The sequence below is a fragment of the Lipotes vexillifer genome, unplaced genomic scaffold (genome assembly GCF_000442215.2).
Source record: "Lipotes vexillifer unplaced genomic scaffold, Lipotes_vexillifer_v1.1 scaffold855, whole genome shotgun sequence".
Lineage (NCBI taxonomy): Eukaryota > Metazoa > Chordata > Mammalia > Artiodactyla > Lipotidae > Lipotes > Lipotes vexillifer.
Window position 1 is genome coordinate 211,090 of NW_006769393.1, and position 15,963 is coordinate 227,052.

General features: G+C 39.4%; 1 pseudogene; it reads right to left on the minus strand.

Annotated features, from left to right (window-relative positions):
* Window positions 1–6,399: 6,399 nt before the first annotated feature.
* Window positions 6,400–15,963, minus strand: part of LOC103090244 (hyaluronan synthase 2-like) — a 23,239-nt pseudogene continuing 13,675 nt past the window's right edge.

Consider the following 15,963-nt stretch of genomic DNA (forward strand, 5'->3'; position numbering starts at 1 on the left):
CAGATTCTCACCCAGTCATAGATCTGTAGACTGCCTGTTATCTGGTCTATGAAGGAAATGACTTAAGCATGGGAAGGAAAGATAGATAATACCTACGTCATCATTGGATTTGTCTCTTGCCAAATAGTATCATTCCCATGTAGACTCTTTCTTAACTGGACTTTGTCCAGTTGGGCTTCCATCTGTGCAGTGGGATATTAGCTCTGTATGCCTAGAAGTAATGCTCTGAACAATTTGGAAGGTTGCCATCTAATGGGGTCACAGCAACATAAGAAGCTTCAGTCATGGTCCTGGAAGATCAATGGAAGCTTTCAGCCCTCTTTGCACTCGCTAATATCTAGCTATGTTTCTTCCTCCAAAAATTTCCTGAGGGAAGACTTACTGTCCCCAAATCACCAACCATTGCCTAGATTCTTGGCTATACTGGGTGAGACTACTCCTGGATGGGGCTAAAAATTAGGCAAGTAATAAAATACTAGGCCTCTTGGAGGAGGTGACCTAAATGACAGGAAGAAACCAATCGTGCCAAGTTCATAGAGAAGAGTCCCTTAGGCAAAATATAGAGCAACAGGTAATGATCCTGAAGTGGGAACAAGCTTGTCTTGGCTGAGAAACAGAAAGACTGCCAGTGTGTAGTGTTAAGGAAAAAAGAAGTTCAACAGGAAATCATGGAAACAGACAGAAGGCAGATCGTGTAGGACGTTATGGAGCAGGGCGTCCTGAGACAGAAGACATCTGAAAGCTTCTAAGCACACGAATGACATGATCTCACACTGGCTGTTCCCTGGAGAAATACAGACGAGCAAGTGCGGAAGAAAGATAGATAGATAGGTGTCTCTGACAATAGACACAGGATGATGGCAGCGTGGCTAGGGTGGAAGCAATGAGGATGAAGACAAGTGTCCACAGTGACTCAGGCCCTAATCTGACCTGTGCCATGGGAAAATCTGAATGTCTCCTCCCAATGCTCAGAACTAATAACGAGAACTCAAATTGGAAGAGTTTTCTGAATTTCTGACATCCTATGAGGTTTGTAAAGGGGAGTCCTTGTAGTTTTACAGGTAGAGAAATTGGGGTGTCCACCCACAGTCAACCAGAACACGGACAGTGGCTCCAGGACTCAAATCCATTGGATGATAATGCCAGGCTCTTCCTACTGGCCCACCGACCACACTTGATATGTTCCGAAGCATTTGTTTTTTCAGATGCAGAATTGTCTGTACTGAGTTCTTCTGGAGGTCGGAACAGACAGTTATGGCAGTTGTCCTGTCTGTGTCTAAAGGACAAGAAGGCCACCTATTTCTAGAGAAAATCTTAAGGCTGTAGCAAAGCCCCAAATTGGGTGACTTAAAATGCATTTTTGAGAAGTAAAAGTCCTTGGTATTTAAGTAAATATTCCAGGCCTGGTCCAGTATTGTGCTGAGTAAAGCGATTTTAGGATGGAAGTAAGGAACAAAGGAAGGGATAAAGAAGGAACGTTAAGGAAGTTAGTTGTTTAAGGAGGGGAGAAGAAAAGAAAACTTTATTAAACCCCTATTATGTGGCAAGTATTTTCCCTAGGTACTTTTCATATACTGTCTTGATTACACAATAACTCTGAGAGGTGAAAGTCATTAGGTCCAAACTTTTTCTGACCACATGTTCTTTCAAAGCGGGTAATACAGCAACAATTCGTTTGGGGGGCAAGAATGTTAGAATATCCATTTTTGACATGTTATTATATCTTTCATTAGTGCTAAAAATTTCAGATGCTGCGATGACTATTCAGGGTGACTTTTTGTTTAAAATCTAAATATCAAAAACTCATAAACCTGAGAGCTTATAATTTACAACTCCTTTTGGTGGGAATGGATTCAAGTATAGTCTCAATACATCCAATTTAAGAGTAGAGTAGCTGCCTGGAAATTGCATATTTGAGGTTTTCTGCATTATAAAGCGAGCCCCAAAACACCTGGGTAAAAGAGAACAAAAGGCTAGATCCAGGGTTTACAGACAACTGTGAAGCCTAGACCAAGGTGCTAAAACCAACTGAATTGCAGTTTACTCCTTTGCGATAAGGATCCTGGACTCTCTCCACTCTCCCTCTTTTTTAATACCTTGCTTCAGTCCAGCAAAGATTTGAGGCAGCTGACTTGCACTAAATGAACTTGAAGTTTTCTTTCTACACTAATTCTGCTAATAGCTTCCTAAAACTGGCCAATCAACTTTTTTTTTTTTTTTTTTTTGCGGTACGCGGGCCTCTCACTGTTGCGGCCTCTCCCGTTGCGGAGCACAGGCTCCAGACGCGCAGGCTCAGCGGCCATGGCTCACGGGCCCAGCCGCTCCGCGGCATGTGGGATCTTCCCGGACCGGGGCACGAACCCGTGTCCCCTGCATCGGCAGGCGGACTCTCAACCACTGCGCCACCAGGGAAGCCCGGCCAATCAACTTTGATTCCAAAAGATCTTTCTTCCAGGATTTTTAACTCCTTAAAGCTTTCACCAATGTTTAGTTTTGCTTGTTTTGCTTTTTAATTAAAGAGACAGACATATCATGCGTTATCTGGAGAGACAGGGTGTCTAGTTATATGACATACTGTTATTGCCTCTGTTCTTCTGAGAGCGAACATGTATACTATGATTTTATCCTGATTTAGTTAAATTTTATTGCATTTGATTTTATGACTCAACAATCAACTCAATCCAAGACAGAAGAAAATGCAATCTGTCCCTTCGTTTATACAGCAATTGTGCCTCTTTTGAGTCATTGCTGTCATACATTGCCAAAGTTGTTTCAAAGATCAGGCTCACCCACTCACTGTACATTTTCCCAACATATCAGGATTAAACTCTTTGTTGCCCTGAATAGCAGAGCTAAAATAAGCCACTTAGGCTTGTCTTAGCTACAGTGTGGAGAGCTTTCTGACAGCAAATGGGTAAGCCAAACTCTTTTGAGAAGACCCTGTTTCTATAGCTCAGGGGCAGAGACAAAAGATCCTGCAAGCTCCTCCCTCTTTCCCCGTGGTCTTCACATCTGGAGCTGATTACTCAAGTCATAAGCAGGTTAAGCTCTGAGTGTTGTTTTTTGATCATGAGTGATAACAAATCCAACTTGTGGTGTCAGACATGATATACCAGCATTGTCTAAACTATGTACTGCAGGATGATAGTGTTAATCCAGATATTAACCAACATCCTTGTGGAAAGGATACCATAGTTATCAAAGTGTAAATATTTCTGTATAAAAAGAGCCTGTCTTGCTGTTTCATAAAGCTCATCAGCAGGCTGAAGTTTTGTGAGAATTTCTTCAGTGAAGAAACTTGATATCCTCAGTGTTTCCTAAACATGCCTAAGGATAACACCCTTTCATTTCATGGAAGATCTCTCATCATCTCAGGGCACTGGAAAAGCAAGCACTTACTCCATTAAGAGCTTTCCTTCTAAGCACGGAGCCTGGTATATAGTAAACTCCTAATAAATATTTGTAGAAAATCAAATAAGTACATGAATGAGTGAAATCCTATAAAGTGAGGATATTTATTTATATGCTCACACTTGTGCTGTCAATAATTATTTTCTGATAGAAACACATTTAACATCACCTAACCCATGTTTACTGAGGTCCTGCTAAGTGGCTCTATGCTAGGAGTTGAGGGCTGCAGAATTTAGAACAACAATATCACATGTAGACGAGAGATAGTAAGTATATGGCGCTATGGAATATAGGTGGCAGGGGTGCAGGGAAGATTTCAGGAGAAGGTGGTATCTGAGTTGGGTCATAAACAACAAATGAGAGTTAGCCATGGAAAGAGGTGACTCCACAAATATATCTGATGTGCATGTATAGGAAAGTCCTCACGTGTGCTGTATTTAAGCAACTATTAATCATATATTAATACACATATATATTTTGTGTTTTGAAGACAAAACTTATTTATCAGAAATTTTTTTTTTCAATAGCAGGACTAGCTTTATATTCTAGAAAAACAGGTAACACACGAACAAGTGTCAAAAATACTTATCCAGGGCTTCCCTGGTGGTGCAGTGGTTGAGAGTCCGCCTGCCGATGCAGGGGACGCGGGTTCGTGCCCTGGTCCAGGAGGATCCCACATGCCGCGGAGTGGCTGGGCCCGTGAGCCACGGCCACTGAGCCTGCGCATCCGGAGCCTGTGCTCCGCAACGGGAGAGGCCACAACAGTGAGAGGCCCGCGTACCGCAAAAAAAAAAAAAAAAAAACTTATCCAAATTGTATCAAGGAAAACAGGAAGCATAAACCAAAATAGGAAAAGCAGCATATTTAACATTTAACTTATTAAATTAAGAAATGATTTTTGTCTGCGTTTGTGAATCCTCATTACAGGAATTCTAGTAAATTGTCATGCCACCTTTCTCACGACTAAAAAAGAGCCTCTTACCATAAATGTTCCTTTCCTTAAACTGATGAAACTCCACCATCTCTATCTCTCTTTCTGCCATAAGTTATAACTCTATCCGGGGATAAAGGGATTCTTTATAACTGAAAAGCTTGGAGCTTGATTTTTTTAAAATAGAAATCAGACTCTGGCTTTCCAGGTTACCTAGCTTGGGAAAACACTGCCAGAATCCCCCCAAATTATTCCTTTTTGATATTAATATGTCATTCAGTGCTGGATGCCTAGTGTTTTCTTTCAAGGACTAGCATTCCTCCTTTTTAATCTTATGAAAAAATTGTACTTTTCTACTCCCTGGCCTTGCTTCTCAATGATTTCTTTTTTGTACACAAAAATATGTATTCTACTCCCGAAGCGTGAGTAGAAGCGTGGCCTTTTCTAGAAGAAATGAAAAAAAGTTAAAACATTGAAAATTTAAGCAGTTTTTCAAAGAAATAAACTACAAATTTTTAAAAGGTAGAGAGAGAGAAAACATTTTATTCCTTCTATAATGAGCAGCAGCAGTTAATCAAGCTCCACATTCTGGGTAGGATTTTTAAGTATGACTTTTTTTCATAATGTATTTTATTTTTTAAAAAGGAAGCACAGGTGTATTTTGAGAGAGAAGTAAAATATAGAAAATGCAAAATTGGTTTTAACAATTGGTATACAATATTTTGAAGCAGTGTAATTATTTTAAAATACAGCATAGCCAACAGCCTGTAAAATTTCTTTTGGCATTTCATTTGGTAAAGTTAAGTAGGAAGTCTTTCTTAAATAAAAACTAGCTGTCAACACAGTCCATAAGTTAGATTGTATATGTTTTTGTTTTTATAATTTTTATTTTATATTGCAGTGTAGTTGATCAACAATGTTGTGTCAGCTTCTGGTGTACAGCAAAGTGATTCAATTATATATACACATGTGTTTATTCTTTTTCAAATTCTTTTCCCATTTAGGTTATTACAGAATATTGAGCAGCATTTCCTGTGCTCTACAGTAGGTCCTTGTTGGTTATCTATTTTATTTTATTTTATTTTATTTTTGATATTGCTACTTCTTAAAAATTTATTTATTTTATTTTTTGTCGCGTTGGGTATTTGTTGCCGAGCGCAGGCTTTAGTTGCAGCAAGCAGGCCTACTCTTCGTTGTGGTGCATGGGCTTCTCATTGTGGTAGCTTCTCTTGTTGTGAAGCACGGGCTCTAGGCACGCGGGCTTCAGTAGTTGTGGCACGCAGGCTCAGTAGTTGTGGCTCATGGGCCCTAGAGTGCAGGCTCAGTAGTTGTGGCGCACGGGCTTAGTTGCTCTGCGACATGTGGGATTTTCTGGGACCAGGGATTGAACCTGTGTCCCCTGCATTGGCAGGTGGATTCTTTTTTTTTTTTTTCTTGCGTTATGCGGGCCTCTCACTGTTGTGGCCTCTCCCATTTGCGGAGCACAGGCTCCGGACGCGCAGGCTCAGTGGCCATGGCTCACGGGCCCAGCCGCTCCGCGGCATGTGGGATCTTCCCGAAACGGGGCACGAACCCGCGTCTCCTGCATCGGCAGGCGGACTCTCAAGCACTGCGCCACCAGGGAAGCCCGGCAGGTGGATTCTTAACCACTGCACCTCCAGGAAAAGTCCCTCCATTTTAAATATAGAGGTTGTATGTGTTGAAAGAGCTTTTCCTTGAGTTTCCAAAATCCATTTCTTCCATGATAACCCACATAAAGCATGGCTAGTGAGGTATACAGGAGCAAAACACTGTTAGGTGGATGTGCTGTAGGAATAATTGCATAACCAAAATTCTTTTCACTTTTACAGAAATAACAGGGTCAATCTGAACTTCTTCTTGCTGAGGAGGCATAATTTGGTGGAATCAAAATAAACCCATAGAAATGTCTTTGTAAAAGTCCCAGCAGCAGTGATATGTCTCCTTTGTTGCCATAATCTGATGCCACAGTTCTGTACAATCAGCACAGCTCCTAGAGGAAGAAGGCTTTGTGTATGTCTGCAAACCTCAATGTAAGATCATACATCAAGCATCATGTCGTACTGTTGTTTCTTCTTCCGCCTGCCACATTTTTTGATAAAAACCACATACAGTGTCAAAACCACTACCCAACAGCGTACATAGATGGATGATGAAATAGTTAGAACTTTCTTTTTGGATTCTGAGAATAGCTTTTTAGATTCCTCATAAATGGTGAAAATCAAGCCACCCAGAAGGATTACAGACCAAACCAATACTGGAATGAGTCCCATGAAATTAACAACAATGGTTTTCCTTCCAGATGTGCCCCATCGGGTTTGTTTATGGTTAAAATTGCAAACATCTTAACAGGAAGTAAACTTGACATGTATAACACTGAGTAGAAGGACATGAAGAGCATGACGATATTTCCTCTAAGGCAGGTAGCAGAGGATGATTTTATGAGAGCTACTAACTTGATGGTTAACAAGAAGAGGAGGATGTTCCGAATTTTACCCCTGTAGAAAAGCTGGATTACTGTGGCAATGAGAAAGAAAGGGAAGAACCCAGTGATGACTGCTTCATAGGTCATCCACAAGTGATGTTTATGAAACCACATGGCATTGTACAGCCACTCTCGGAAGTAGTACTTGCTCCAACGGGTCTGCTGGTTTAACCATCTGAGATATTCTATAGGTGTTTCAGTAAGGCACTTGGATCGAGCTGTGTATTTTGTTGCATAGCCCAGACTCAGCACTCAGTTTGTTAGATGGCTGTCATCTCCAAAACTACATTGGCTTTCCATAAATTCTTGATTGTACCAGTGTTCCACAAATTCATGCAATAAGGAGTTTCTGTACATTCCCAGAGGTCCACTAATGCACTGGACACATACAAAATAAGACTGACAGACCCTTTCTATGTTAAAAGCCATCCAGTATCTTACACTGCTGAGGAAGGAGATCCAGGAATCATACCTGTTTAAAATCTGCAAGAAAAATAAAAGTAACTAAAAATAATTAAATAAAGGTAAAACTCAGCTAAAAATTCCCAAAAAATCTGCACCAACTTGAGGTCATTACCTAGTGTTTTGTTATTTTATTTGCCTATTTTGGATTTCTTCCTAATTTTGACATGGTCATATTTTATTTTCTCTGATTCTGTATTACTGGATTGTTTGATAAGTGGAGTGCATATATTGGGACTCATTGATAATAAATATTTTTTTCTACTTCATCATCCTCTGTAATTTTTTGCTATGATTTTTTTTTCTGTTCTTGTTGTTATGTTATAATATTGAGGGGTTTTTTAGGCTTAATTCTCAGCTCCTAAGTTCTCTCCCACTCTTTCTTACCATCTAATATTTGAAAATTTTTAAGTCCTATTCTCTCCCACTCTGGTTAATTTCCAACTCATGCAATTCTGCTAATTTTCCTTCACCTTCCTCCCTACTTTTTTGCAATGCCAATGATAAAAAGGTTTGCTCTGGCTTCTACCCAAAACTTGAATCCTGAAATAAAGCTCTATACAAAGGCTGTTGAAAATTATCAGTTTTTTCTTGGCAATACTTCATAATTATCTCCTCTGTCTCAACTTTGTTCAGTTTTCATCTGAATTTTGCATGTTTCCTTTTTATCACCAGGCTATTTCTGTGTCCACCTAGTGCGTTTTCTTTCCCTTCAACATTACCATGCATATAAATATGGGTTATACAGCAATGCAATGCAATTTAAAACTTTAAATTTAAAGTTATATTTCCATATGCTTCTCATCTTTTGCTAAAAGCTAATTACACTTTTGCAAAGGAGTCATTTTAAACCTCACATATTTTCACATATTTGTTTTCCCATCCCATACATTTCAATATTAATATTGATAATGATTAATAACAATATTAATATTTGTTTCACTAATTGTTTCTGCATTGATAGCAAATAATAGGAAATAAATAATTGGAAAACCATGGGTTTTAAATACATAGGTATGAGATGTAGAATCCATTCCCTGCCATACTTCCATTTTTTAACCCTTGTATTAAATGAGTTCCAACATCATTTTATCAGAACATTAAGTTATGGCTCAAGAAGAGATGGTGGAAACCATACACACTTACATTATATTTCAGATGACTTATCAGCCACCACATATGTGGGTTATAACCCAGGATTAAGCAAAGAAATCATAAATTATTTTAATTTAAACAAGAGAAGACACAGTAAAGTGTGTTTGAGGCACATTCTAATGTGTCTCCAGCACCAAAAACAATATGTGGCACAAAGTTTAATGTGTAGTAAATATATGTTCAAGGACTCGATGAGTGAGGGTGCTACTAAAAGTGACTCATGCAGAAAGTGAAGCCATATGTACCTGGACATCTCCCCGGACACCTCCAACACTGGGGTCTTCTTCTAAAACTTTTACCATCTCCATAGTTGAGGCTGAGTCAAGCATGGTGTCTGAATCACAAACCTGCAAAGAAGAAAGTAAGAAGTAAATTAAAGAAGAGAAGATGATGAGTGTACTCCATGTAGTCAAAAGTGGGCATATATATGATATCTTCAGCCTTATTGTCACAAGGCCCCAATAAGCAAGTATCACAGGGATGACAGAGTTTGTTATATCGTGGCGAATAAAAAAAACTTGTTTTTCAGCAAACTCAATATTTAAACTCATGACATTGCTGTATTGAATAGCTGAAATGATGGGTTAGGTATGGCTCAGAAGGTGACCAGCTTTTCCTGGTTTGCCATGGTTGCTCCTAGTTTTGGCAATGAAAGTTTCATGTCTTAGGTAGCATCCTAGGTTTCTAGGACCTGGAAAATATCTTGGGTTGGTCACTCGAGATGTCTTTTTTAAAATTGCTTTAAATAAGGCTATTAGGCAACTTGTCCCACAGGTCTGAAAGATATCGAAAACTTCTATGACAGTATTGAAAGGGAGGCAGATTTAACAGTGATTTTTCTCCAGTTTTAATATGGTGAATAAAAGACAGGAAGGCAATTCTCTTAAAACTGGTTGTATAATTCTAAAGCAAGATGTCCATATGACCTTGACTTAGCAAATGACACTCTGTCAGAAAGGAAACTTGCATGACCTTCAGATCATTTTTTATTCTAGAGTATTAAGTATTCATCTAGCCCTTTGTACATAAAAGTAGATGTAAACAACTTAAGCAGTTGTAGAAATTCTAACTGTTGTTCTTAAAAACAATCTTGATATGGGTCAAAGAACACAATTTTGAAACCAAGAAAATTATTGGGGTTTTTCTATGTCATGAACCCCTAACAGACATTTCTGTTTGCACCTATGTAGACATTAGATTCTAGTCCTGTTAATTGTATTGGAGGTTTTGTTACATAGCTGTAAACTGGGTTAAATCCAGAATTCTTCTAGTTTCCTCAAATATATGGCTAAGACTCTCCAACGAATGTTGCCAACTTTTTCCCACTCATCTGCTTTGGAATCACTAAGAACAAAGACTGCCCTTGAATATCTCTGGAGGGGCTATACCAGGTCTTCCTCACTACTCAGATGGCAACCAAACTTCAAGAACTTGAACCTTAGGTCTACACCTCCCCATAAATAAAGGCTCCTTCAGGCTCTAGGAACTTCACACTAGCTTAAAACCTCAAAATCAAATTGATGAGGAAGAGCAGTAGCTGACATCAACATAAGTTTCTTCTGCCAGAAGAAAGATGCCAGATCGAAACTTCGTAGTTTAACCAAACGTGAAACACTCTTTTTCTCTTTCTTTCCTTTTAATACTCTGGCATTAGCTTGGAAGGATAATGCAGTCACCCATCTCCCAAGACATCGCTAAGGGGGATAACCTTAACACTTCTGGGGAAATTGAAACTCAGTGACACAAGATCAGTGAGCAAAACACTTGGCTTAAAAAGATGACTCCTTTGATGAGGTCTTTTCTTGGACTTATTTGATTTTTATTGGTTTGGGTCTTGAGGACCATGGCTCTAAAGTGCTCTTCAGACATTGGGAATTATCCTGCTTATAATAATCACCGTACTCTCCCTGGTGTGTTGTATTCTCTCAAAATCTTTAAATACGTGTTCACAGTCACTAGGTGCCAAGCAAATGTTCCTAAAAAATATCTCCTAATTTTTTTAAAGAACAATTCCTTAAATTTTGATCACATTTCTGTTAAGGTGAGAGTCTGATCTAAATGTGGAAATTGTTAAAAAGAAACAACAGGCCCAAAATGGAGTCAGTTGTGCTTGGCCCCATGTCAGCAAACCAAGACTTAATATTGAACCTAATTATAATTTAAGCCTCTGCAAGGAATGTGACTTTCAAGCAGTCAATATGGAATCGCCTGGTCAGCACTAGTGAGGAAATCTGCCTGATAGAACCCCCAGCTTCTCCCAAAAGAAGGTAACCTTGCCTGAAACAATCCACTTTTTGCTAGAAACTTCCTTTTTCCAGCCCTTCCTGCCAGAAAACAAAACAAAACAAAACAAAAACAAAAAAACCCCAAAACCCTTCCATTATGTACAGCTTCTCAGAGCTCCTATCTGCTAAGATGGGATGCTGCCTGACTCATGAATCATTAAATAAAGCCAATTATTGGAACTTCAAACTTAGTTGAATTGTGTTCTGTTTTTTAATATTATTCTTTTCTGGGAATGTAGTAAGGCCTTGGTAGATATAAATTGATCAGAGCTAACATGTAATGAACCAGTTTCACAGCCCCATCCAAACAATAAATGACATGATTGGAGATATGGGGGTATTATCTGTAATTCCCATTATTTTGCCAAGTCTGGCAGTCCTAGATGGAATTTAATCAAGACTTAGCCTAGTTATTTACATCACAAGCAATTTTTTTTACAGTTTTTTCACTACTTTATAAAAATAGTAGGGATTTGATATACCAGTTTTGAAAAAAAAAAACTAAAAAAATAATCTGCAGAAGCATAAACTCTCACAGTTGAAGGAGAATTTATACATATGTAGCATGACCTGCTCACATAATAAGTTAAGGAATCCCAGCATTTTAAAAACTGCGTCTGTGTCAGTTTTACTAATTGGTGTTTTTTTCTGAAAAGATTATATACTAATAAAAATGTTGGTGAAAACAGCCATTTAAATGCATTATTGGAACTTATGACTTAAGAAGTATATAGGGTATCCGGTTATAAAAACTGAACTCATCACCTCTCTAGATTTAACTAATTATAGCAATTTTGGGTTAACTTCTGAATTTTAAATTTTATATTGCTTATTTAGAAGCATAATAAATATATTTTCTAAATAAAACCCATTTATTGTTTTCTTGGTCTTCTATATTGGCCCAGCATGGTCTCACTTTTCTAGGGGAAAAAATTTAGACAAAAACTAGGCATAAGTTTTTCATTGTAGAAAATAGGATTTTTCTGATACTTCAGTTTATACTCAAGGGTCCCAAGCCTCAGAAACCTGAGCAAATTCCTCCAATAGCGATATTTTGCCTCTCTCATGCCTTGTCTGTCACTGTTTTGTATACGGCTATAAGCCTGGCAGGCCAGTAACTAGGGTAGTAGAAAGTGAAGGCATAATTTCAAATCCACCTTTCAACCTCTCAGCAGCCAGAGTTTATGGCCACACCCACCTCTATTGACTCAAGCTGGGGAAGGTAAAACCAGAAAGCTAAAATAAGACTAAAAACAACAGGAAGGGGGCAACCTAGAATTAATGTTCAAGTAACTCCGCCTGCTTGTAAGATAAGCAAGCCAAGGGAACTGCCTCTCTGAAATGACTAAACTTGAACCAACCTTCTGAGGTTCTGCATATTTAAATTGGCCCTGCCCCTCCCAGTTTCCAACAGCAAAGTGCCAGAAGTTCTCTGAGAGAGATTGTTCACATGGTGAGTTTAACTGTCAGAAGGGAAAGCTCTCAGAAATCTCCTGGGAGGGGTTTGTTATAGTGGGATCAAAGAGTTTTCTAAAGAAGTTCAATTTCTGGATGCTCTTTGGTGATAGAATGCCAACTAGAAAACCACCGTCGATGACAGTCTGTGAAAGCATGTAGGTTCGTGGATATAACAGTATTAATTTGTTTGTGTGTAAAGGGTATATCTCTAGCCCTTCTTAAAATCAGCCTAGTAGAAACAGGATTTCTAGCTGTCTCCTCACCAATTAATGAGAAGTGTGCGATTTCACGAATGTTGGCTGTTTAGCTCTGGGCTAGAAACTGTGGGAGAAATACACCAGTTCACAAGGAGCTTAACCTCACACTGGGAAAAACCACAGGACTGATTTGCACACAGGAAACAACTGGAGGACAAATCAAAATGTCTTTCTGTCCACACTGAATGTATCACTGTAATTTGTTTAAGCTACATGATCGCCAGTCATAAGATTTCTCACTAGGAGATATGGAAATGAGGCAAAGTCACCAAATTTTTTTTGTTGTTTTGTTTTTGTTTTTGTTTTTGTTTTTGTTTTTGTGGTTCTCGGGCCTCTCACTGTTGTGGCCTCTCCCGTTGCGGAGCACAGGCTCCGGACGCGCAGGCTCAGCGGCCATGGCTCACGGGCCCAGACGCTCCGCGGCATGTGGGATCTTCCCGGACCGGGGCACGAACCCATGTCCCCGGCATCGGCAGGCGGACTCTCAACCACTGCACCACCAGGGAAGCCCAAAGTCACCAAATTTTGACTAAAATGAGTGGAAAATGTCAAGACAAGAAGGCGTTATTGGGAGGAACCAGCCACCTCAGTCTTAACCACAGAATCATCAGCTAAATTGCTTAAGACCATGGCTCCCTGTCCTTCACTGTTCTAGCCAAGAGACAGTGCCGCCGCTTTCTCCGTAACTAAAACAGGAGTTGGCAAACTAAGGTCTACGGACGAGTCTGCCTTCCCACCAATTTCTAAATGGCCTGGGGGTTAAAAATAGCTTTTACCTTTTAAACAGCTGAAAAAAACTGAAAAAGAATTTTTTGTGACACATGGAAATTATATGAAATTCAAATTTCAGTGGCCATAAATAAAGTTTTATTGGAACCCAGTCATGCACATTCAGTTTCATGTTATCTATGGCTGCTTTCACACTAAAACAGCAAAGCTGAATAGCTGCAACACAGACCATATAACCCGCAAAGCTTAATGGTTTCTATCAGGCCTTTTACAAGCAAGTATGCCAACCCTGAGCCTAAGAGAACTGGTTGGGGGGCCGGGGGTGGGTCTCTTTCATAAAAAAACAAAGAACAAACTAAAAGAACAAGTTGAGATAAAGTGTGTTCTAAGTCCCAATTTAACTCTACTAGAGGTTTTTACGATTGCCTCTCTCTCCTATTCTTATAATAGGCCAAGATTTGACTATTATAACAAATCAAGAGGCTGCAATGAAATCTTGAGTTCTGTACCTTACTACTTTTATGACCTTGAACAAACTGTTACCATCGTCATGATACCAGAGTGACACACTGTATATAAAAGTACTTGGTAAATTACAAAGGCTCACAGAAAAGTCATATATGCCATTAGTATAGGGTAATAATCTTTGTTTATACTTGCTAAGTAAACCCACTTGTTACCATGAACAGGTGACTCAGTAAAGAGAAGCACTAAAAGGAACATAAGAATGGATTACATATCAAGAATATCTTGGGCTTCCCTGGTGGTGCAGTGGTTGAGAGTCCGCCTGCAGATGCAGGGGACGTGGGTTCGTGCCCCAGTCTGGGAGGATCCCACATGCTGCGGAGCGGCCGGGCTCGTGAGCCATGGCCGCTGAGCCTGCGCATCGAAGCCTGTGCTCCGCAACGGGAGAGGCCACAACAGTGAGAGGCCCATATACCGCAAAAGAAAAAAAAAAAAAAGAATATCTTATCACAATGAACAAGTTCAAAGGTATCCAAAACACCTATAGCAGTTAGATATATAAATTGCTATAAATGTGTTAAATAAGCTGTTAGACTGTAAGTCCATTCCAATTTATCTCACTGATCTTAAAGTTAATCTACCTCACAACAATTTAAATAAAAATATCCTGTAGAAATATTGTAATTTATTCTACCATATGTTTTTCAACTTCTAAGACCCAAGTCTAAAATGCTGAGTATCCATGTTTCACCTTTTTTTAAACATATTTCCTTTCAGATTGACTGGTGGATTCTCCACCTCTGCCTGCCCCGAACCACTTCAAAGGGCTCTGAGAGCTACACAGCAAGAGGAAAACTTAACTATTCTAGCTGCCTTCGATGAAGAAACAGGCTGAAGATAAATCAAGACTCATTCTGTTGCTACTGCCTTCACCCTTTGCCTGCATGTAAACCTCAATCCTTTCTTAATCTTGACACTTCATCTTAACCTGGACCCAGCAAGACTATTTCTTTCTACCACATTTGAAACTACTCTTGATTGTGACCCAACTACCTAGTTTCCCTGCCACCACTTAACCACAAAATAAATGGAAAGTCCTCCTTACTCTTCCTTCCCCTGGAACATTTCTCTAGTGAAAAGGGGTCAGCCAGAACAACAACAACAAAAATTCACAAATAGTTATTTACCAGCAAACACAATATGGTTCCAGCCCCCTGAAGTCCTAAGAGTACCAGACCAAAGTAAACATACTACTGAAAGGAAAAGAAAGCACTGTGCAAAACCTTGGAATCAGACAGATCTGAGTCCCAGTCCACCACTGACCAGTTATATTCATTTGGACAAGCTTCTTAACCTTAGACTCCTTACCTCACCTTTCTAAGCCTCCATCTCTTGGGTGAAAAATTTGGATAATTATATCCACATCATAGATTTATTGTGATGGAGAATTAAGTAATGTATGTATAGCGCTTAAAAGGACTAGCTCATAGTAAATGCTCAATAAAAGGAAGGCCTATATACTAAGAAGTGATAAATCAAAACCAGAGGCACAAACTAAGGACACTAATCCAATGAGGAAAGGAGTTCTTATCATCGCTGTAAATAAAATATGACACAGAGAGCAAAAACTAATGCCTGATCCAACGTCCAACAAACATAAACAAGTCAGTGTACCTGAGAAGGCAATGTAAGAATCCTTAGACTGGGCCATCTACTAAGGAAAGAATTATATTAGAGAACAGTTTACAGCTGATTATGATTCATTTATAGCATGAATTATATCCTTGGAGTACAACGTATGAAAGTTCCTGTAGTAAAGGCTGGACCCATGAAAATTTACAAAAGTATTTGTTGCATCTTGAGTCAACATCTCTTCATTGACTTTGACCCTGCTGAATGTGATACTACTTAAAACAGAAACATAATCTTTGGTTTTGGAAGTACATAAATATATATGACACAGTTTTATCTGTTTAATATAGGCCCCAAGAACTGCATTGTTTGATGAAAAAGAATACATATGACTGGTAATTTGTGTGGGACCATATGCATGCAGAAGATGGAGGAAACCAAAGAACTGGGACAAAAATAACCTTCATGGGGCTTCCCTGGTGGCGCAGTGGTTGGGAGTCTGCCTGCCGATGAAGGGGACATGGGTTCGTGCCCCAGTCTGGGAAGATCCCACATGCCGTGGAGTGGCTGGGCCCTTGAGCCATGGCCGCTGAGCCTCTGTGTCCGGAGCCTGTGCTCCGCAATGGGAGAGGCCACAACAGTGAGAGGCCCGCGTACAGAAAAAAAAAAAAAAAA